The 24,416-nt window shown below is 39.4% G+C and overlaps 1 long non-coding RNA gene across 2 annotated transcripts in view; it reads left to right on the top strand.

Moving 5' to 3' along the window:
* The first annotated feature begins 6,290 nt into the window (after positions 1-6,290).
* Positions 6,291-24,416, top strand: part of LOC311429320 — a 147,676-nt gene continuing 129,550 nt past the window's right edge. For both annotated transcript variants that reach the window (XR_014688219.1, XR_014688220.1), the window contains exon 1: positions 6,291-6,676. This is a non-coding gene — a long non-coding RNA (uncharacterized lncRNA). The remainder of the gene's footprint in view (positions 6,677-24,416) is intronic.

Below are 24,416 nucleotides of genomic sequence, written 5' to 3'. Positions count from 1 at the left end.
CACATTAATAACAACAACAACAACAACAATAATTTAGCGCATCAACAGTGGCAAGCTTTGATTCCTATTTTGTGAGCACCTTTGCAGTACAGTGTCTGATATCTTTCAGATAAATGCTCTCGAGTTTATCTGAAAAATGAACTCCTAAACTCCTAACGAGTCGGTCATGTGAGCAACTGCTCTGCAGCATCAAAGGGTTTCTCATTGAGCTGTTTGTTCACACCGAGAGTTTCAATTTTAAAAGGAAACTCTGATTGACTAAGATATTTTCAGGAATTGAGACCGTCGTTGGTATTTTTTTCCTCACATATTACTTAATTGTTATCTTTGGACCAGACTGAAAGCTTTTGCTTAATTGACGAGCACTTACGCAAGCAGGCCTCTTGAGTGGAACAACATTATTTGTGAGGCCAAATGCTCTCGGACATGAGCAAAAGTGTTCTGTAATCCCTACATTTCTCCAGTCTGAAGAGGAAAGGAAACCAAAGAGCAAAGTGGGAGACCTAAAGTCTGAAAAGTCTGAAAGTTTGGGGAAGTCAAAAGTGTAAAAATGTTGTTTTGATTCTTCAGAGAAAGCATGGTCCCATCCTTTCTTCCCACCCTTTTTCTGACCATAGTTTGCTTCATGTGGCTTATAACACCTGCACTTTCTTCTGGTACTTTTTCATCCACCTTTTTGAGATGTGGAGATGTAAATTTTTTGGACAGGAATTAGATGTAGCCTGATAGGAATCTAGTCATTTCTGACAGCAATTCTGATGCTATTGCTCTGCCACAGTCTCAAACTGCGATGCACTATTCATAGTCCCTTGCCCGTGCCATCATATGATCAGTGTGCACCTTCCACTGCTCAGGCGTGCTGCATGTTGTTTAAGTGCTAAGCCAAGTGTATTTTTTCTTCCATATAGAAGATGATAAGAACATATTCAGTGACTCTTCCAAGGCACAATTGCTAAATAGGTTAGGGAAACGTTCTTCCTTAGTGCATGGGGCATATTGTTTAGTATGTGGGACATATATAATTGTTATTACTTAAGGTGAAATAAATCAGAAACTTTGATGCAAGTACTCTGCGCTTCTCTGATCTATTTAGTGGGCTGACACGATGGGCTGAGCTAGCTATATGGGTCCCTTAGGATCCTCAGATGGAACAGATATTTTTTATGTTGCTCTAATTTACTCTCAGAGACATCTTGGCCTCCTGCCAGTCTGGGGCAGACAGAACAGAGAGGTGATCGTCTCTTCCCTTGCCCTCCCTCATCCATGCAGTGTTGCATGTCCCCAGCTGTGCCGAATTAATGTGTGGGAGGTGGGACAGCTTATGATTTCAAGCCTTTTTTCTTCCCATGAAAGGTTTTTAGAAGAGAAAGCAGTTCTAAGCAGGAGCTGGCTGCAGAGAGTGAAAAACTGCAAGAATTATCAGGATCAGGTCTCCCGCAGGGAAGCCAGCCTTACACAGAGGTGGCGTTAGGGCTGTGAGGGATGCTAGCCAGGCGCCATCCCCCTGAGCTGTTCGGGTACTCTGCAGGCCCGTTCGTCCCTCCAGGTGCACCTCCCGGCCCCACACACTGCCTGAGAGAGCATTGTCAGCCACAGCGCCTTGGGCATGCTCCTGAGGTGCCTCGGCTGGTCTCGTTTCACCCAGAGGAAAACAAGTTCCCCTGCTCTGAAACTGCTCTGCCGCGTGTGCCCAAGTAAAGCAAGCGGGGGGCAGTCAGGAGATGAATCTCAGAAGTGCGCTCCTGAGTCAAACTAAAACTCTTCTAGATGAAGTCAGCGACGGTTCCCTGTTTCTGTTGACATTAGATGTTATAATATTTTACACTTTTAAAGGTTCCTCTTAATCCAGTGGGATTACTCAGGATATGAAGCATGATTCACTGTTGTGAAATGTAAGATGCATGGATCACTTCCCTTGCCAAATGCAAAATTCAGGGTTCAAGAAGTCTAAAATGTGTTTTTTATGTATTTATTTTTTTTTTCTATACAATCTCTATAGCTACTTAAGCATGCAAGGTGTGCTGCATCATTTCTAGATGCAAACTGCTGCTTTTAGGGACAATGAATAGAGAGGTGGAGGATCCTGAGGAAACTGATGCAAGTGATGCTCATGCTGGAAGAAAACTAACTGAATGGGAGCGCCTCGTGTGCTGCCACAGCCAAAAGAGCTGCTGTGCTTGGTCATTGGGTACCCAATAACAAGGGAAATGCAAGGAGGGAGAGCAGGGTTATGCTGTCTCTGGGTTTGGCACCGGTGTGACTGCTACTAAAGTCATCCCATTCGACTATCTGCACTGCAAGAAAGGTGATGATAATTGGAGAGACTACAGACAAGAGCACTGATAATGACTAAAGGACTGGAAAATGGCTTATTTCTTAAAGATAGCAATCTGTTTAACTTATCAGTGAAGTAACTTTGCCATCTAGAAGGACCAGCATGTGGAAAAATTGCTGAGAGGACTCTTCAATCTATCCCACCGATGTAGGGAGAATCTGGAGCTGTAAGTTAAAGACAAAGCAGCAAACGACGTTTCTGAAGGTAAAGTTAACCAATGAAACAACTAGTGTGCATCCTCTTTAACTGGGATCTTAACTCAAGTGCAGCTGCTGAGTTTCAAAAGGCACTGAGAAGACCTATGGCCCGTATTATGCTCAGAGTAAACTATGGCAAAGGCATTTTCTACCCTTAAAATCTTCAAACACAGACTTCCGAGAAGTGGAATTTCTGGTTGGCTGACTGTTTGACCTTCAGTGTATTTAACACAAATTTCCATTAAAGCTCCATATCCGACAACAGAGAATTTTATTCTGCCTTCTGAATTTGCACACACAGTATTTCTACAGGTCCTTGAAAAGTGGCTGTCTTTATATTTTTAATACAAATAGCTTTGTATAAAGCAAACTTTTTTTTTTTTTTTTTTTTTTTTTTTTTTCCTGAGGCATTTTCTTTCCAAAAAAAAAAAAAGTCTTCTCAAGGACTTTTGAACCAAGAAAGGACATCTAAAGAAAAATATAATATCAAAACCCTTCTCTCTAGCAGTAAACCACACTACTCCAAGGCTAATGAGTCAGACCTGCTTTTCAGTCTTAATTTTCATATGATTGTAGCTGACTTCATACAGTTACAGCCTCTTTTCACAGGACCCAGTGCTCTATACAGGCATGAATAAAAATGCATGAGAGGGAGAAAGAAACTCAGCTAATTTTTGTGATTAAATTTAAAATACAGTCTAGTAAATGTGTTAAAGACAGCATTACTGTCTTTGAAATGCAGTATTAGTGACTATTTAAAAATTCAAAACATGCTTCCTAATTTCATGCTCTGTCCAGCTGTATTTAAAAACTGGGTATTTAAATGCAGATGTTCAGGTACCAAGTCTATTTCCAGTCTCTGTTTTTCTCTGAGTTCCCTAGTGCTGACTTGTTCTCACTGATTTCAGCATCTCTTTTAATGTTGGTGTTAGAAACAACAGTTAGGAAAGACGGCAGAATGAGGTAGTTCCTGTATGCCCCTTAGACATCCTCCTTGAATATCTGCCTGATGTGGCTAAGTTTAACTACACATTTTGAGACTTCCAAAATCAGACGTGACAGCTTTGGCTTCGAACTGTAGCTTCCTCTGCATTATGTCATGCTAAATTTGTGACTGGCAATATTTTCACAAGCTTCAGTTGCTTATGATTCCTCTGTTGGCTTGGGTAGGGTACTTTTTTTTTTTTTTTTTTCTTGATGAGGAGGGGAAATGTTAAGAAGACAAAACAGGCTACATTGTTTTGTATCTTCTGTACCAAGTTCTCTTATCAGTTTACTATTGTCAAGACGTTAAACTTTTCATTTCAATTAAATAAACATTTTGTAATGAAGGATACAAGTGAGTCCACTTGAAATATTTTGAACCATTTACATAAAATTCTTCTTTATAAAATTATTTCTATACTTATCATTAGAATAGAATTAGCTCTTCAGCCTTTTTTTTTCTCTTTCTTTTAGATGGCAGTAACCATCTAATTGTAACTTAAATAAATATCTCTCAGTCTTTCAACCATGAAAGACTGAAGAAACATAACTGAGATATGCAAGGTAAGCCCAGAATTTTCATAAAAATACCAAAAGTGGAACTGAAAGTACATTTGAGTATATAGTGATTAAACTTGCTGTGTTTTTGTCATTGTTTTTCTTTAAGAAAAACTTTGAATTGAAAATAGCTGTTGTATACATTATCAGAAATAAAATGCTTCTGAAAGAAAGGTTAGATGGAAAATCAAAAACTAATTAATATTTTTTCTCCTTGTTTTACTGTAACATTAATCGCAGTTTTCTCCATTCTTACATGTTAAAAGAAATTAAGTTTAGACCTCTATAATAAGAACAGAGACAGTGTCTTTACATCCTTACTGTGGTATATCTGTGCCTTCAGTCACTTGTTTACCCACTGGAACTTGAAGGGGCCAGGTGCTGAAATCACGCTAGGTAAAAATACTTACAACAATACGCAATGCAAAGACTGTTTGTAACAAAGGGATGCTGTGACGTTAGAAACATATCAAATAAAATGGCATCTAATTTCAGCACTAAGTGTTCATAGAATTGGCTTCAAGATGAGGGTAGGAGTATATTATCGTTCAAGCTGATTGCTCTGAAACTCTCAAGACAGAGAAGAGGCTGGTTTTTTTTTAGGTCTCAGTTCTGCAAGACTCTCAGTTTTACAAATCCCATCCCTCAAGCTGAACTTGGACTTAGCTGTGAGTAAGAGCAGCTGCAAGATTTTCAGATATCCTGCAATTTCAGTAACAGTCTACATTTGCACTCATCGATGTTTATATTTATGGTTGTATTAGTAATGAGTAGCCCAGCTAGAAAGATTTATCTGCAAGCTACAACCATGCAAACATGTGCAACTGGAGTGTGGTCACTAAACAGACTATAATTACTTTTTATTTCTTCCCTTAGCCCAGTGCCTCGAGAATCTAAACAGCTTGCCTTCTGTAAGGATGGGCGGCAGTGGAAGCTTCCTGGTTGCTTGCAAAAACACAGATTGTCTGAATCTTCCTGGTAGGGTGTATGCCTACTTTGCTTACTAGCTTATTTTACAGATCTAAAAATTGCTGTAAAACAGCAAAGTAATTATCAGATTTACCAACGAAAATAGAGCCATGAAATAATTTACCTTTTCTGTATTGTTTGAGCATTCACAACCAGAAATTACTATTTATGTGTATGTATTGTCAACGAACATAATATGCATCCGGGCTTCATTTAAAAGCACACACCTTGGATCTAACGCATTAGCCTTTACTTTCACAGAGTCCAGCTGAAATCAGTGGGACCGATGTGCCAACAGCCCTTTAATGCATCCTCATAGTTCAAAAAGAAAGGCTTTGCTGAATCTTGCTATTGCATAGCAAGATTCCTATTGTTTAGCTATATACTCAGACCCTTATTTACATCCACCTGTTTACAGCCATGTACTCTTTACTTTTAAGTAGTAATCAAGGCTCAAAGCTTGGAATTAATCTGTGTTCAATCCCAGATCTATCCGTACCCAGGAACAGATGAACAAACATTTCTGAAGCTTTTCCCTCATTTTTAAGGTAGCAAATCAATTTTGTGTTATAGTCTTTTTCTTTCTTTCTTTCTTTCTTTCTTTCTTTCTTTCTTTCTTTCTTTCTTTCTTTCTTTCTTTCTTTCTTTCTTTCTTTCTTTCTTTCTTTCTTTCCTTCTTTCCTTCTTTCCTTCTTTCCTTCTTTCTTTCCTTCTTTCCTTCTTTCCTTCTTTCCTTCTTTCCTTCTTTCCTTCTTTCCTTCTTTCCTTCTTTCTTCCTTTCTTCCTTTCTTTCTTTCTTTCTTTTTCTTTCTTTCTTTCTTTCCTTCTTTCTTTCCTTCTTTCTTTCCTTCTTTCTTTCCTTCTTTCTTTCCTTCTTTCCTTCTTTCCTTCTTTCTTTCTCTCTCTCTCTCTTTCTTTCTTTCTTTCTTTCTTTCTCTCTTTCTCTCTTTCTCTCTTTCTCTCTTTCTTTCTCTCTTTCTCTCTTTCTCTTTCTTTCTTTCTCTTTCTCTTTCTGTCTTTCTTTCTCTTTCTCTCTTTCTCTCTTTCTCTCTCTCTTTCTCTCTTTCTTTCTCTCTCTCTCTCTCTCTCTCTTTCTTCTTCTCAAAAGATGGTGTAGTGACAGAATTGCAGAAAAGCAATTTCCCCTTTTTCTTTCTAAAACAAAGTTCACACTGTCATCAGCTGACTTTATTTAAAGGCCAAAAAAAAAAAAAAAAAAAAAAAAAGAGCTTGAAATATAGCTAGACACTCCAGCCTGTATGTTTGTAGAGCTGATCATACCATTTTGTTGCCGAACACAGCAAAGAGCACATGTGGAGTTGTGCGCATAAACATTTGCCTTGCAGAAAGAAGTGTTTCCACCAGGATGCTCTCGAGGATTAAATAGTGGCATGAACCCTCCAGCTTGGTGGATGTGCTGGAGTGAATCAGAAAGGGCAAGTTTCCTGAAGGCCTGGGTCACCAGCGTGGAAAGCTGTGCCACAGCACGCGTGCCCCTCTGTCGGTCGGCACGAGGTCCCTGCAGGTGCCTGCTCTCTGTGCACCTGGGAACAGCAACTGCAAACCCAAGTGGGTGCCTGCCAGCACACAACGTCCTTCTCATGCGAAGTAATGCCCTCCTCATCCTGCAAAGGTAAGCTGAGGCAAAGGTGAATGACGGGCTTGCGTACATGAGGATGATTACAGATTTAGTTTCATTTTTAGATGGCATTTTATGTGAAAACTCTGCTGTGTAGAGGTAGTTGCAGTGGTATGCCTTCCCGTCAACGAGAGAGCAAAATAACCTGTGTTTGGGTAAGGAACAAAGATTTATGGTATATATTAAAATTCACATTCCTAATGAATGTAATTAAACCAAAGTGTTTTTTTGTTTTGGTTTGGTTTGGTTTGGTTTTTTCCTAACTTGCTTCAATCTGAAGTGACTGCTCAGAGGCAGCAAAGAGAACAGATACCCAAATAACACTCCAGACCCTCTTCTCCAGCTACAGGAGTACACCCCTCCATTTTCCTCTGCATCAGAAATGCCCCAAAATGAAGGGAGGACATCCAGACGTCACACAGTACAGCAGAGCTCCATTAAAGCCAATGCACTTGTTCCCATTTACAGTAGTCAAAGGGTTCACCCCTAATTTCTTTCTGCAGAAAAATGTCCAAAGCAGATTTCAGATATTTATTGCAAAGCAGTGGATAGGTAGCAGGTTAATGTACTGCCTAGAGATGCTCCCATGAATGACCAGGAGAGAAAAGGTCACCTCGCAGGTGTTGCCTAATTTGCTATTTCCTCTCTAAATTGACTTTTGCACTTGTTTTTTGCAGCGAACATAGGTACCTCATGGCACGACTGTATTATTCCTAAAATGGGTTGCTAATGCTTGAGATATACTGTTAACAAAAAGAGTAGTCAGGTAAAATGCTTGTAATTATCACTAAAATTAGTACCTTTTAAGGAGTGTGTTTACATGACCCATCAACAGATCAGTTAAGTACTTTCAGTACATTTTATTTGTATCTGGCAGAACAATTTCCTTGCTGAAGTACACCGATGAGTGGGAGAGACTGCAGTTAACAAAGTAAATTAGAAAGAACATGTTTGGGGAGTTTGGATTCCCCCCCCCCCCCCCCCCCCCCGTACTTTGTGTAAGGTTTGAAAAGAAAAGCAAGTTTCAATCCCAAATTCCAAAATGCCTCACTTGCTGTACCCTAACTGCCCTTGTCTTTTAAAGCACGAGCCTCTACAGGTCTGAAACAGTGGCAGCTTAAACCAGAAAAGCAATGTAAAGTCCAGTGGGTTCCACATTTTCACTACAGACTTTCCTGCAGTTTATGAAGATTTTGGGGTGGAGTGCTGGCTTTTTTACAATTCACGGTAAAATGACCCTAGGCTTCATAACAGCGCACATTTAATCTCAAAATTTATTTTTTAAAAATAAAAATAGCACATTAGGGAATGTATGAGATTTCATTCTACCAAAAAAGCAATTAAACGAAGAAAATAGTTTAATAAATGGACTTACCAAAGTAAAATTAGACATGCATGAGCGTACGTTGTAAGAAATGAGCTTTTTTTTTTTTTCTTTTTCCTAAAATGTCTGCACACAAAGTTACCATTGAAGTAAAATGTGACATGTGGGCAAATCTTGTCAATAAGGTGTTTTAAAGTATTTCCATTTGTATTTCCATTTTTGTTTACATTTACGAATTTAGGGTTTAATTTTTTTTCCCGTCTCATTAGGAATCCGTCAGCTCGGTCAAGCCAAAAACTCTCATTTCCTTTGTAAGAAGGACGTATAGTTACTGAATAATTTATACTGTAGTCATAAGATGATTCATAGGAGCTGGTGCCTTGTACCCCCCGAATCTGAATGCTTTCTGCATTAATAATGCATTCACCCTCCCCATCCCCAGCACAGGCCGGAGCAAGGCCCTGCCCTGGGGCTGGAGTGAGCCCCAGCAGCAGCAGCCAGAGGGGTATGAGGGTTTTGGGCAGGGACTGGGGCAGATGACCCCCTGACCCCCTTTCATCCCAGCTTTTGGGCGGCCCTGTCACTCTGCATTCACACACCAGCTCTGCCGGAGCAAGGGAGGTGGGGTAAAAGCAGCGCCTCTGCTAAAACCAGGATATCCTCAGAGGCCTCATTTCTGAGATTCTTACGTGATGGCAAAGTATTTGTTTTACCTCGCCCTAAGAGTCTGCTAAAAGGCAAAACCATCCTAGGGAAAGGCAGGAGTTCAACACTTCCAACAACAATAAGAAAAGGAGAATGTTTGTTTAGAAATTTGAGCATGATTTTAATGGCCTAGTATTAATCAGGCAGGTTTGAAAATGACGGTCAAATTATAAATAGAGCCGAGAAGCACCGCGTACAAAAATACACTTGTATTTGTATTATAAATTTTATATAAATAGAAAAGAAAAAAAGCCCTGAAATGTTTCAGGCTTGAATTCCAGCCGCTCTGTTAATGTGAAGCCTGTTCTTTTGCCTGGTATTTTTCATTCCTGTGTCTGTGAAACTTGGGCTGGGAACGGCCACCTCTCTCATGCTGCCGACTCCTCACCCGTAGCTGTTGGTGTGCTCTGTGCAAGAGAGACCGGGGCCAGACTCAGCAGTCCTAACTGCAGCCTGCCCCTTCCCAGGCTAAAATCTAGCGCAGGATCGTGAACAGGTGGGTCCCTGCTGAGACGTTTGGGTTCGGCATGGCCGCAGCTGCCTGTCCGAATATAGCGTCTGGTTAAACTTCCGAGGCGTCCCTTCCCAGCCTGTGCTTGCAGGTGTGCAGCAGCAGCTCGGATCTGCCGCCAGTCTGGCACGGTGTGAGCTCTGTTGTTTACTTGTCACTTCCTAGCCATTTTCCAGCTTGTCTTCTTCCTCCTTTCCCCCTGTTGCTGCTAATATTCTACTTTCTGATCCTGTGTTCTTCCTACGGGGCCTTGACGTTTGCATATTTATTCCCTAAACTGTAGCGGCATGTTCCCATTAAAAATAAAGGACCTCATCGCACTGGTCGTGATGCTGAAGTCGCTTAGAGTTGGATTGTTCTGTAGCTGCTGGCAGCAGCAGCACTGCCACGTCTGTGGCCGTGCTGGGCTCTCAGGGATGTGGCTGGTGCTGGTCTTCCTATAGAAGGAAAACCTTCTACACAGTGGGTCACAATGACACGTAGCATCTTTTCCCTGCACATTGCCTCCTTCCAGCAATTTCAAAGAACGAGGCTGTAGATTCAGTCGCTCCTTGCCCTTCCTATCGCTATCCTAACCCTTTCCTGACTTACTTTTTTCGTGGCGGGGGCATCAGCTCCACTTTTCCTACACACGCCAACAGATGGATTCAAGATGTGGGCTGGCCTTGCAGAAGGAGATTTTGCATTTTTTACTTTCCCCGAACCTGAATAAGCAATTGTCACAATCCAAGCTATTGTGCTAAATTAAAAAAAAGAGGGTTATAAAATGGGAGAATGTGTATGGGTGGCAAGACTGGGCGCTACATAAATGTTGTGCAGAGCAAGAATATGCTTATTAAATAGGCAACAGAGAATTAGAGGAAACTATTTCAGTCTACATTCAAGTATATTATGGGACTGTTTATAGGGCCCAAAAGAACTTCCCGAGCATTAACACATGTAGCCTGAGAAGCAGAGGTGGTAGAATCTCTATAAAGGTGAATAGACATGTAAAACCAGAATAACTTGTTAGCGTTTGTGTTGTTGCTGCCTGGAGGCCATGGCAGCTATTTCACCCACCTTTCAGAAACTCATTCAGCATTTTTTTCTATGGGGAGGATTAAAAGGCAGCATTTTTTTTTTTTAAGGTCAGGGAAAAATGTCACTGATAGATCAAGCTAATCTTATCCTATTCTTTTGGAATAATGAAGGACACATGTGAGAACCCTACAGAAAATGGTACTGTTACTAATAATGGATTATGAAAGAAGGAGGGGAAGGTTAAGTTTATGGTCTTTTTCCTTCTCTTTAATTATAAAGATCAGATGATGTATATATCTCTGAAAAGTAAGAGAGGGAAGTTTCCCATTTGTGTTGTGGTAGAAATTTATCTCAGATCACCCTTTTCTGGGCAATTCCTTGCAGTCTCCAGGCAAAGACAAAGGAGATCAGGTGAGAATAATGACATCAGAAAAATCTATGCAAATAAATCCTGAGTAATGAGAGGAAGGTGAGTTTTATTCACACTGTTTGGTTTTGATTTTAGCTCAAGTACTGAAAAACACTCAGGAGAAAATTTCTCTCTCTCTGTTTCTTCAGGGCAGAAAAGTTCAAAGCGAGCATGTGAGGTCTCCAATGACTCCTCGAGCAAAGTTATGAGAGAATTAGCCTTCCTGGTAGCTTAAAGGTTAAAAAAACAAAAAGAAAATCCCTTCCTCTGACACATTTTATCATGCATTTGACCTTCTTTATAAATTACTGAGAAATGTGCCAATTAATAGTTTATCTTTTAAAACATTCTAATCTAGATTTCTGAGCAAATAGAGAAACGGATGGGCATTCATCCATCTTTTTATTACTTTTTTCCCACATTAGGAAGTGATATACATTTCCATGAGCCATAACAAATGGTCCCATTTGCTATGGGATTTGCTCTCAGCTGGGACAGAGACTGGTGTTTCTTCACGACCAAAAAGATGTGTTTTTAAAGCAGGGGAAAAAAATATGCATTGCTATCCTGCTCTAAAGTCCCCGTAGTGTCAAATACAGTTTTTACTACACTGTACCCCAGCGAGGCCAGCACTGAACTTTGTATTGAGGGGTAGCCTTGCTCAAGCGCTTTAGGGTAAGCCAAGAGAGATTTCTTTCCTGAAGGGTTTTAATGAAAGAAAAAAAAAAAAAAAAAAAAAAAAAAAGGCAAGAAAATAATCCTCTTTTGGGGGCAATGGTGGAATTTAAGGTAGTTCAGAAAGAGAGGGGCAAAAAAGATCTCTCTGTTGACTCATCCTGTACACTGCTGCATCTTGGCTCTCATGATGTCGTCATTGAATGAATTCTGTCATTTTAAAGTGGGGCCAGCTTTTCAACAAATGAACATTGCTATGAATCCCCTGCAGTCCATGGAATTATGGCATTTATAGTAGTTGAAACTTTGACCTTTTAAACTTTTGCTTTTTTCTGTCTATATCATTGCTTTCCCCTTTTTAGCTGTCTATGGAAACACAATAAAATTATTTTTTATAGCATTTATTTAATGCTTACAGTGACATCCTACCCAAAAAGCCTGCACATTCAGGATTTATTCACCATTTAGGGTTTATTTTATCATTATGCCTTAATGGCTACTAGAACTTAGCCTATACCTGAGAGGACACACCTATGAAATTAAAAAGGCAAACCCTGTAGCTGGAGGTGTTCCTTGTGCCATAGAAAGGGTTCTGTTTTAATACATTTAAATCAGCTCTCCAACCCAAGATGTGTAGATAAAAGGCGTGCATTTTGCTAGAATGACTGCATCTGTATCTGAGTTTTCCTAGCTGTATCATATGAAGGTAAAGTAGCAAAATGTTTTAACATAAATCAGCCTCTTGCTTCAATCTTAAAACAAAACCTCCATATGACTTTTAAACTTGAATAAGAAAGAAAGAAAGAAAGAAAGAAAGAAAGAAAGAAAGAAAGAAAGAAAGAAAGAAAGAAAGAAAGAAAGAAAGAAAGAAAGAAAGGTAAGTAGGTAGGTAGGTAGGTAGGTAGGTAGGTAGCGGTGATATTTGAGTTTGGTTGTCCTCAAGTAAACCAGGCAAAAGAAATTACATCTACTGTGTGTGGAGCTGTGATTCAGATCGTTCACCTTTAAGTTGAAGAGCCTCTAACAGGAAATTCTGTTCTCTTTTTAAGTGGATGTGGGTGGGAGAATGACATTAACACCTTGCACTGGAGAAACTATTCTCTCAGTCCCTTTTCACAGCTGACTAAACATAAACAGCGCTGGTTTAACAAAGAGCCACAGATGGCAGAACTGATTATAGCCTGCACCAAATAAGGAGCTTGATTCAACAAGGTAAAGGAAGGTCAGATTAATCATGGATCACATTTCCCTTACCCACCAAATCCCTCACATTATACATTTCATTGTGTTGCATTTCTAGAATTTCATCCAAAGCCTGGATTCTCCACCAGCCTCATTAGCCCTTGGAGCAGATTCTACTGGCTTTGAGGTTTCTGCCAGTGCCACCTCTGCTGTGTGAGCGGTCAGTGTAAAAATACATTAAAGGAGCAAGAGAACAGCACAATTTTAAAGGTATCAGTATCGCTGTCTAGCTACATCGCAGAGCCATATTAGCCGCAGCATGAAAGGTTCCTTTATTTAACTGGACAGGTGTGTGCTTTAAAAGATCACTTGGCAGTTACCTTTGATAGATGTCCTAGTAGCTTAGGTCACCTAATTGGGGCTCCGAGTTGGAGGTAAAGGATAGCATAAATTTTCTGATTTCCCTTCTCTGGCATTGCTTAGAGACACCCCTATTCGTTCCACTGAATCATTTCCCAATTCATCTACAAATTTTGACTGCATTTAGTAAGACATGGACCTCGGGAAAAGCTCTTGACATTCAAGACTTTAAGCCAAATATATATATATATATATTTATTATTAAGATTTCCCTCACACTGTAGCTATTAGACATTTTACATGTATAACCATTTACAACTTGGCCAAGAAGAAGACAGTGATCAGTTACTTCAGACGGGTTGTTTCTATAAAGATGACAGGCCTTCTGCCTTCTGACTATTTCAACGACAAAGTAACTCTGTTCACTTAATTTTTATATGAAAAAATACTATGAGTGGCCACTTAAACTCTATTTTGGGCCACTGTTCCCCAAATTTGCTTGAAAGCTCTTGGAAATCACAGAAAGCTCTTGGAAATCACAGTAATGGACTTGAAACCAGCTAAAGGGTATATGTGTGCATGCCACTGTGTGCAGTGCACTGTGGAATCTCTTCCAGGGCTAAATGGAGCAACTGCTTCACAGGCATTCCTTCTGCTGCTGCTGCCAGCAGCCAGACTAGACTGGCTTTGATATCTTCGTATGACTCTGCAGTGTTTGGGGTAGATACATCTATAGGTTTTCTTGGCAGGCACTTGGTGTACACTGTCCATTTAAGTCAGAATAGAAATTTAACTTCAGGCTGACAAATGCAGGGAAAGTTTGAAGAAAAAATGTTAGAAGCCTCTAACAGGACTGTTGGAAATGCTTTTAAAATATTTACTGAAGTTCCTTTGGTTTGGCCAGAAATCATCATAACTAAGTGTATAAAAACAATCCAAAACCAACCACAATAAATACTTATTTTTTTTTTAATGAAAAGAAAATAAAGAAAAGAAAAAGAAAGAAAAGATATAAAACTCAGGATTCAAGCATGCATTTTGGATCTGGCCTTTTGGAAGTATTTGCCTAGGAGGAAGGGAAGTGAAAGAGACCAGAGAAAATGAAATGTAAGGAGAAGGTTAAGCATGGCTAGCTTGCAAATCAGGATGGTTTAAGGTGCGTGAAGAAACAGGAGCCAGGTTTGTAGCCAGGATAAGAATGACTTAAAAAAAAAAAAAAAAAAAAAAAAAAAAAAGACAAGGTGCAGTACATAATAGCTCTCCTCAAAAATGAATAGGCAAAAAATACAGGGAAGATAAGTGGGATGTGTCATAGGTAAAAAAACAATAATTACAAGAAGGCTGCAAGACTATTATTTGTCAGAATCTGTTTGGACAATGTTGATTTGCACCCGTCCTCGCTGTGGATGTAGGCATTTCCTGCTTTGGCTGCAGTTTACTCAGAAGTGTAATGGAAACAGGAAAAGATACTCTTATGAAGTTAAATAAAGTCTTTTGAAAAGTGTGAATATAAGTATGCCTAAACCATGGGCCTCTTTTAAAGTCCAATGGAAAATGCATAAATTCAGGAAATAGTATAAATTGGCATAACTATATATAATGGGAGTATTGCCATTTACCTGAGGTGCATATTTGGCTCTTTTTTGCTCACGCTGTGCCAAAACTTTCACACTGTCAGGGTGATTTTATTAATATACTGCTAGCTATTTACTGAAACCCACCTGGCAGGATTCAAACACTTCTTCAGAAATGCTGGAAGTCCTGAGTTGACACTGGAAATGATGTACCTCGAAGGCTTTCAGAACTGGCCAGAGCAGGTTTGGCACTGTGGAAGACCAGGCCTCTTGTGTTCATATTAAACAGAGCTGGTGTCTTGCGTGTTGTTTGATCGTTTCATGTGTAATGGCCTCGATGCATTAGAGTGCAAGATTACTAATGGGAGATTTCACACATAGCTGACAGGACTGGAAAAGGATGGATACCTAGTCTCTAGGGCAATGTCAGTCCCTCTGGACAAGGACTACTCTGTCGTTGCTGCATGTTTAGGCCTGGCTCTGTGGCCAGAGCATTTATCTGTTTTCACCATTTAGACAAAAAAATGTGTTGTGTACGCACATACAAAACTTCTAACCACATCTTAAACTGGTATCTAACTTAGAGCACAGAAATAAATCCTTGTAAATTAATGGAAGACGTTGTTTGCTTTTGAATACTGCTGAAGCAGGCCTATTGAGGAACGAGGTACTGCAAACCTTCTGGACTCATTTTTTCTCAGATTGCTCACTACAGCCAGGGCAATGTTGTGACATGCAGGGACTAACGTGGGAAACTCCTGGTCTGTTTCTGAGCCTGGACAGTCCTCCTGGACTTCCCTAGCACTGAGTGAAGGAGGAAGACGCAATAAGGCAGTATCTATCCCCATCAGTCCCCACCTACACAGTGTTTATGGGAAAGCTTATTTCCCAGAAGACAAGGTTTTATCTGAGCTTGCAATATCAGTTTAGAACTGCAGATGATTTAATTAAAAAGCTTGTATGACATGGTATTAATGAGGAAATGATTGAAACCTGGGTCACATATAGATCCAAAATGGAGTTATTATTAGAAATGTATAAAAATATCTGCCCTTTTTGGTGGGTTTGCTAGAGAGTGGTTCCATCTGATGAGCAATCATTCCAGACACTGATATAGCATCTGCGCTAATAATGTGTGCAGATGACAAAGAAATTGGCAGGGTAGTAAATAAGGAAGAAGGTTACCTGTGCTGTGCAAGCTGAATGGCTTAATTAGGTTGTCACAATGAACATGATGCATTTTAATAAAAGTAAACAGAAAAAAATGCACACAGAGCAGAATTGCAGGTTATGGTTTGGGAACAGGAGACTGTCTTGGTAAGCAGTCACACAGGGAGTTATTTAAGTAACTGTGGTAATCGCTTCTAAGTGACCACTCAGAGGAGCTCCACGGGCAAGAAAGCAAATGTCCAGGAGACATCTGTGATCTCAGATGTACAAAATAGGGTACCAAGCTGAAAAGTGATTGTGCCCATACACATAATGCTGCATGTAGAATGCTATATTCAAGGAGGAGACTTGCATTTCAGGATGAAATCAGAAATATGAGAAAAAGATAAAAATAGATAAAATGATGTAAAAACTGTGAGACAAGTCTCATTACATGCAAGGAATTAAACTTACAAGTTTAGAAGAGAAGATGACTATGGATAGACATTTACACACTGAGCGGTTATTTGCTGGTGTGAGCTTTTTGACCTTTCCACAAAGGCATAATAAAATCTAATCACGGGGAAGTGGAGTTTGAGAAATGGAACTTCTGAATAAGATGTAATTAAAATGATTACCTCCTGCCACCATCTTTCTACCGAATGCTCCATTCTGCCGTCATGCTTTAGCATCTCAAGAAATCATAAGACTTGTATGTCCAGCCACGATTTCAAATTTGACTTCCATGTATGGAAGAAAGCCTACATATTCATATTAAATAAAGACAAAAAAGCCAATAAAACTAGCTAAGAAACATCTCTGTATGAACTGAATGACATTGGTTCTTATCTGCTTGTTGAGTTTATGTTAATGATCATACCAAGTAGTTAATGTAAAGGGTTATACAATGACAAGAATCAAATCATTACTCTTGAAATTATTAAAAAAAAAAAAAAAAAGTAAACTAAAAATGAAGACTACAATAATATTCTACTACAAATCTATTACTTGTCCATACTAAAATATTCACTTAATGAACTGAAATATCTAATCACTTTAGCTGTTTATTTTGGCCTTCTTCATGATAGAGCATATTTCAAACCTCAAATGAATCCATCAGTTTACTTCAGAATGCCAGGCCTATTCTGACCAATGGTTCTTTACCCACCTATAAAATCTGTTTGTTTTTTATATTTTAAGGAAAAATATTTACTTATTATATGCACTAGCGCAGACTGAACTTTCCTCATTGTTAGGTGTCATTACTTCTTACTGTTGAAACAGATCTTAGTTAAAATGGATCAAAATTAATAAAAAAAAAATCAGGATAATGCTACGTTGAGTCAAACACTGAAATTATCCTAAATCATTGATATTGTTTGCTATTTTGAGGATTGTATTTCAGTAATGTCCCCAGTCACTCTTATTTCACAGCTATATCATTTCATATGAGTATCACCAGTTTGAAAGTTGAACATTTCAATTTAATAAACCAACTGTACAGAATTGCAGTGAATTCTGTCAAATATATGAGGCACAAGATTATTTAATTTTATTTGCAATGTCAGTTTTTATGCATTCCTCCTTGGGCAAGTGTCCCAGAACAGAGTAGTCTCCCACTTCACACTGCAGAGGGTGAAAAGCATGACAAGGGCCTGTTCCTTTAAAAAACTCACTGCAAATATATTAAGGATTATTACTTTTTATTACTTATTATTACTTTTGTGGATGTGTATGGGATAGTATTTGCAAGTTATGATCCATCTTCTAGGCTATTTACCCTTTTAGAAGAGCAATCATTGCAAAAAGATGTTGAGGTACTATGGTAGTCAATATGTTCTTAATGCATATGATACAGAATTCAAGTTATTCTTTAGCATTCACACACATCTAAAGAAAAAGTGGGAAGTCAATGTGGTACTTCATTCACTGCTGAGAGTTAGGCTGCTCAAAGAAGTAGAGTTAGTGGTAATAACGTAGAGAATGGGCGGTACTGGTGATACCAACAGGTGAGTTACCTCCCCATTCCTCACCTAAATTCCCTGCATCCCTACTAGATCTGCTCATGATGGGAGAGGTAAGAACTGCAAGGACCTCAAATTCCTGCTTGGGAAATTAACACCTTCATAGAGCACCTTCAGTGAGAGCTGAACAAGTTGGTTGACTCTTCCTCTAGCAAAACATTCCTTTAAATTATTTGGATAGTAACCTGACAGCTAAGGTGAAAATTACTTGAGTCAGCAACATGACATCTGTTCTGTAATTGTGCACAGTGACAAAAAAAAAGAAAGATAATTTTTCAAACAGAAGTACTCATATGTGATTGCTGTGCATGCCATTATGGTTTCATAGTGTTGTTTTATTTTTTGGGGGAATGGTAAAATCCTTGGAATTTGACATAGTAAAATACCTTACAGTCTGTCTCTGAACATTATAAATCATTTTAGCTAGGTTAAGAAGGCTAAAGAGAAACAAAATATCTCTGTGTGCATGTGTGTGTGTGCCAGCCTGTGTGACTTGTGTGTTAACTTTTCCAGTGGAGGGGATAAATAAAATACTAATAAATCATAATCAGACAAATCTGTGCTTTAAATAGGACCATGACCAGAAGATACATCATGTGAAAAAACATCTTGTTCTGTGGTACCATCAGGACAGAAACATTAATTTTTAATGGTAAATTGCTCCAGCAAAAAAAATCTTAGGAAAATGCAGTGCCAGAGAACTACAGCTAGAAGAAGATAGAATAAAAATAAGCAAAATTTGTGCAGTGAGATTAATTAATCACTGAAACTACTTACTAAAGTGCTATGGAGTCTTCAAAACTTGAAATTTCTAATCAGGATGTACACTGTTCTCTACAATATATCCTAGCTTAGTGAAGGATTATGAGATTATGGTAAGAATCTGTGGGGAGAGCCTCATCTCTCTATGGGATGATCTTTTGGCTTTAAAAATGTCCAAAATAATTAAGAATGCCTGACTTTGGAACAATACTGGACTTATTGACATATGGACTGTGGCCAATGCCTTTGCTGAGAAATGAGCACTGCAATCTGTGTGCTCCCCAGGCCGAGCTCAGCGGCCCCTCATCTGGCTTCCTGCTTTTCTGGGACGCCTTGCAGAACTCGCACAAAGGTGCTGATCTTATCCCACCATGTGCAGTAGCAACCCAACCAATGCTCCAGATGTCCCGGCTTAGGCCTTTTTTTGGGAGGAAGTTCCGAATTAGCTTCATCAAACGTGTGCATCAAGAAGGAAGCAGCTCGCTGGCGATCCTCTCGCTCTGAATGGGAGGCAGGACCAGATGACCTCCAGAGGTCCCTTACAAACAACATTTTTATGATTCTCTGATTCTGCTTCCTCAGCATTACTCAAAATATATGCACTGTCAGGTCAGTCACTAAATCTCTGAGTACAGCCACTTAAATGTTTTGTTGTTGTTTACAAGCTCCATGAGTTTTAGTCTTATGTAATTAGTGCTTTACATCACATTCACAAGCCAGATAATTCAGACCTTGATGACAAAGGGCTGGCAGTTTCTTCCACATTTATGTGGAGTTTTCTCATACTTGGATAGTTTCAGAAATACCTGAAATGAATGGTGGATACATGTTTTCATAAACATGTAAAAAAAAAATTAAACATTAAAAAAAAATTATTTGTGTATCTAATTCTGGACATTCAAGTCATAAAATATTTTATTTGAAGTGCCATGCTTGACACTGGTTTTAAGTTTTTCTTCTGAAGTTATTTAAAATGCTTTCTTGAAAACAAGGACTAACTTTTCCTGCCTAAAAATACACTTATGAAAATATTTAAAAATGAAATTCTGCAGTCCAAAAAGTTGGCAGAGCATAATAGTTTGGGTATCTGTATTTGCACTTTTGCTTTGTGTATCTTTATGCTCACAGAGCAGAAGAACAAAAATACAATACAGTCATTCTTTGATCAGGAGGTCTTCCAAGAAGCACAATTGCTTTTTTCCTTTCCTTTCCTTTCCTTTCCTTTCCTTTCCTTTCCTTTCCTTTCCTTTCCTTTCCTTTCCTTTCCTTTCCTTTCCTTTCCTTTCCTTTCCTTTCCTTTCCTTTCCTTTCCTTTCCTTTCCTTTCCTTTCCTTTCCTTTCCTTTCCTTTCCTTTCCTTTCCTTTCCTTTCCTTTCCTTTCCTTTCCTTTCCTTTCCTTTTTTCTTTTTCTTTTTCTTTTTTTCTTATTTTTTAATTGTTATTGTTAAAAAACAAAACCAAAACAAACAAAAAAACAACACTAGTTGTAGGATAGATTAAGTAACAAATCAAAGGAAAAGCAGGATATGTTGTTGCAGGAGGAAACACAGAACATTAACTTCATACTAAAATAAAGACTGATTCACACTTAAGAAAGAAATACAAATGGTAGGACTTTTCTGAAATTGTCAAAAAATATTTTGTTATATATGTGTGTATATTTAAAACTTACTCTTTTAATATCCATGAGAGAACTAAAGGTGCCTGGGAAAATAAATCATGTGAGAATTTGAGTACTGGCTGCTGCAGAGCCCAGAGGAGGTTTGGACAATGCTCTGGAAAAGTGAAGTGTTGTGGAAAATATTACAGTGTTGTGGAAGAAGTAATAGTTTATTAAACATAAGGGCTGCAAAAATGAAATGATGTGTGGTCTGGCAAATGTTTTCTTTTTAAAGCTATGCATCCCGCTCATCCAAAAATATGCTAGAAGAACCCAGAGCTAGTTGAGGACCAGCAGCTGTACATGCCTGCTGAGCACAACAGTCAGAGGCAGTTAATGCAGATCTGCCCTCAGTGCTTCTCTGATGCAGATTACAGACATTTTTGTCTACAAGTAGAATAACAGTGATGAAACATTTTCAGAGACTTAATGTATATCTTTCAGGATTTATTTTGGAAACAGTTATCAGTGTTTGCTGCTCTGAAAAAAGAAATTGAAGTGACGTTCTTAAATTTCTTGTTGACATGATGCCAATGCTTTGTTTTATTACTTTGTTTATTACTTTCTGTGCCCAAATGTATGCATTTATGCTGCTTTTGTCCACTGACCTTGTCCATGTACCAGCGGGGCTAGGGCAAAACCAGAAACCAAGGCCCCTTTGAACACTGGTGTCCCACATGGCAAGCCTGAAGTACATGCCCACAGGAACAGTATGTAAAACATATACATAGTTGTGGCACAGCAGAGCTAGCGTGCTCCTAATTGGGGAGCTAAGAGCATTACGGCAGAAATGTAGGAAACATTCCCTATTCCTGTCATTCTTAATGAATCCACGTGTCATCAGAGTGCTTTGCAAAAGCTGTTCTCATTTAAATACTAGTTACTACAAATTTGCATTCATTTGTTCAGCTGAAACTTTTTGTGGAATTCTCATTTTATAATGGGATGAATTTTCCCCTAAAATTCCATAATGAAACAAAGATGGCTTTTGGTTTCTCTCTCTTTTTTTTTTTTTTTTTTTTTTTTTTTTTTTTAGCAGCCTTGCATGACTTCAAAAGCCTCTGTTGCAGGTTTATGTAGATCTTTACAGTGAGTCAGGCGTTGCTTCGCATAGTATGGTAAAGACAGTTGGTGGGCTGGTGAAATTGAATAATGAACACAGCATTAAGCAAATAGGAATATGGGATGAAAGGAAAGGAATGACACATTTCCAGAGTCTAAGTTTCAGAGCTAGAGCTCTTTGGGGTATCTCACCTGAAAATTGAAAAATGCCCTTTCCTTGTGCATGGACCCCTCCAGCACAGCTGGCTGTGGTAGCAGTTTGAGATGAGAATCTGATAAAAACCAAGTGAGGGCAGAAAGGGGCTTTGCAGTGAAAGAGCTGCTCTTTTGAGTCTAGAGGGGGACACTACATAATTGACATAAATGACTGATGTGTCTGAAGACAGCAGGTGCTGAGTGGGCTGGATATATATCATTCCCTAAATAAAATGCATGTCAAGAAGTAAAATTAGACCATCATCCCGGAGGTATATTCTTCTAGCATTGGAGCTAAAAAGCCAGCTATATCTTTCTAGTCATCCAAAGTTAATAAAAAATAGTTAAATTCATGAGCAAAATAATGAAAAAACCTCCAAACTTGCAGACAAGCATTAACTTTATCTCTGCTTGGAAAACGCCAATTGTTTCAAAGCTGCAAGTGTAAATGTAGCACCTGTGACTTCAGCTAAATCACTTAGATTAAGTAACATCGTAGCTGAACTGCAAATCTTAGATCTTTTTTCCAGAAGTGGACACTTTGTAAAGGAAATAGGAGAGGTTTTTGGCAGGGCTGTCCTCATTTGCTGCTGACACCAGTTTAGGCCTGGCATTGCAAAACCATCTAGCCGAGCAGAGCAATCCTTTATGGATTGCTTTGGAAAAGGGCTTGTCTTGGTAGGAAGACAAAGAAAGAATTCTGCAATTCTCTTCTAGACTTATTTGCCCTCTGTATCACTGAATAACTAATGAAGAGGGTTGAACAAAATCATCTCCAGCTGAAGTTACAAGAGTGAAGAAAGAACGGCCAAAGTTTCTCTGAAGCACTGAATAGCTTCTTTTGGATGAAGCAATGCTAAAATAGCATCCTTGGGGCTCCGGAGGGTGGCTGTGTCTGTGCTCTATAAGCTGTGATGCTCGGGGCTGTGCTGGCAGCTCTGGCTGCAGGCATGCCCAGGTGGGCAGCACAGGGCCTGCACCACGCTGCCGCTGCCTCAGAGCATGTGGGGAGGGGCATGCCATGACCCACCACCCCTCTGTACAAAATTATTAGCACCACTGGACCCTAATGTCATCACAGGTGTCTGTACAGCAGCGTTGTCACTCAAAAACATTTCTGTGGCAGTCCCATTGACAAAGGACTTGTGGTACCACAGCCTGGGTGCACGCGGCCTGGTGGCACTGCCCCCCGGTCCGCCCGGTCTTCTTCACCACCAGGCACCTACCTGCATTGGTGAAGATCTGGGACCCTCTCAGCATGGGTCTCAGGCTGTGCAGGAGTCGATAGAAAGCTGTCTTTTGGCCTTGAGATCAGAGACATTTAAAAATTGGACTTAAAACATTCAAGATGTTGCAACAAGCAATTTTGCAATCATCGATCATTTTAGGAATGGGCTTCAAAACACAGCAAGAGGCATTTTTCAACACCAAATTATCACAATTTAGGAAAGGAAAAAGAGGGGATATGCCATGTTTCCATAAATTCCCAGTCACAGTGGTTTGGGTTATGGCCAGTTAATTCATTCAAGCTTACTGTCAGAGTCTGAACAGAGTGGCAGGCCCATCTTTAAGAAGGATTTTTTGGTTTCTTTAAGTAAAATTTTGGTTCCAGTGCATTAGGAAGACACTTTATTGTGGAAAACTGTCAGTGTCCTTCATTTGTCTATTTCTCAGAGACTTACAATTCAGAGTACTATATCTATCTATTCTCTGCCTTTATGATTCACTATTTCCTGTGCCACTTTCTTGTCCCGAACCTACGTGTTTTGTTTTAGTAATTAGCTAGATTTGATATAATTTCTTTGTATTTGTATCGAGTCTTTCTTTCCATTTGCTGTACAGTGAAACTGTAAACATCTGTCATTTTATACCAATTTTAGGTCTAATAAAAACATGGAGCAATAAGGCTATTGTTATAAAATTAATGAAAAGAGATCCCCCTGTAGATAGCAATTAAGTGGAAGAAATTAACATAAAACTCTCATGAAAAACATTACTTTGTTGTATAAAACATCTACATTACAGCACCTACAATTGTAATAGCACTTCAGAGTACAAGCCCAGAGAGTTTCATTTCAGATGCAGTGCAATTTAGAGCTTGCTTCCAAGGGGAAAAGGATTTTGAGGATGCAGGAAAGGGACTCAAAGGGACTCATGCTAATCACTGATGCCTGGTGGACAGGCTGCACGGTGAAGAGCAGTGGTCTGTCAGCTTGTGGCAGATAAGCTCCGCTGGAAAATTTGAGTCTTAGGTTGCCAATCTCTGCATTGCTCTGCTACAGCAGTAGTAAAGTAGATCGCCTGAATAACATTTAAAGAGATGAACAAGGAGGCAGAATAATGAGGAAGCAGAAATGAAAGGTGAATTTTTCAGAAGTGGGGATGGATCAGTTATCAAACAGAAAATGTTCAAGCCCTTCAGGGGAGGGGTGGACTGGTGGCATAGCAGGCATTGCCCTACCAAGCACCTCTGCTCTTCTGGTAGACATACAGTTTGGAAATACCTCTGGTAGTCTCCAGACTCCATGCCCTCAGTCCCTGTTGTCAGTCTCCAAAAGGAGTGGGGAGCTGACAGATGGAGTTGTTAGGAGTGCATGGCTAAAAGTCTCCATAAGAAGAGAATAAAGGGCTAAACCTAGGGCTGTTGGCCCAGTCAGAATTTCTGCTGATGACAAACCAGGGGTTTTGCCTCCATGAAGCTATCAGGATTTGGCCTAGAAATTTAGAGAACAAAATGTGTGGATGAGCTCAGAATCCACTCCCAGTTACACGGCAGTAAATTCAGGTTAATTTCATCCACTGACTTCATCAGAACTGCTCTGGACTTACACCAACTTCAATGAGAGCTTATAATGGTCTACTGAGAATTTAAACTTCATGCCTGAATGTGCAAGGGTGAGAATTGGCTGAGTTATGCAGAGCTTGGCGCAGACCATTGTGTCCAAAGATAACACCAAAGAGGAGCTTTTTGCTGCCATCCCTGTTGTGCTTCTTGCACTATTAAATTCTGCTCCTGCTCCAAATGTATCTGTAAGAATGAAAGACTTGCAACCATAAATGGACTATAAATTATTTATTGTTCCTGAGCTTACTCTCAGGATAATATCCAAGGGCTCACAGTT

Source organism: Aythya ferina (genome assembly GCF_964211825.1).
Source record: "Aythya ferina genome assembly, chromosome: 1".
NCBI lineage: Eukaryota > Metazoa > Chordata > Aves > Anseriformes > Anatidae > Aythya > Aythya ferina.
Note: the sequence above shows the minus strand (reverse complement) of the source record. Positions and strands in the feature narration are given on the sequence as shown.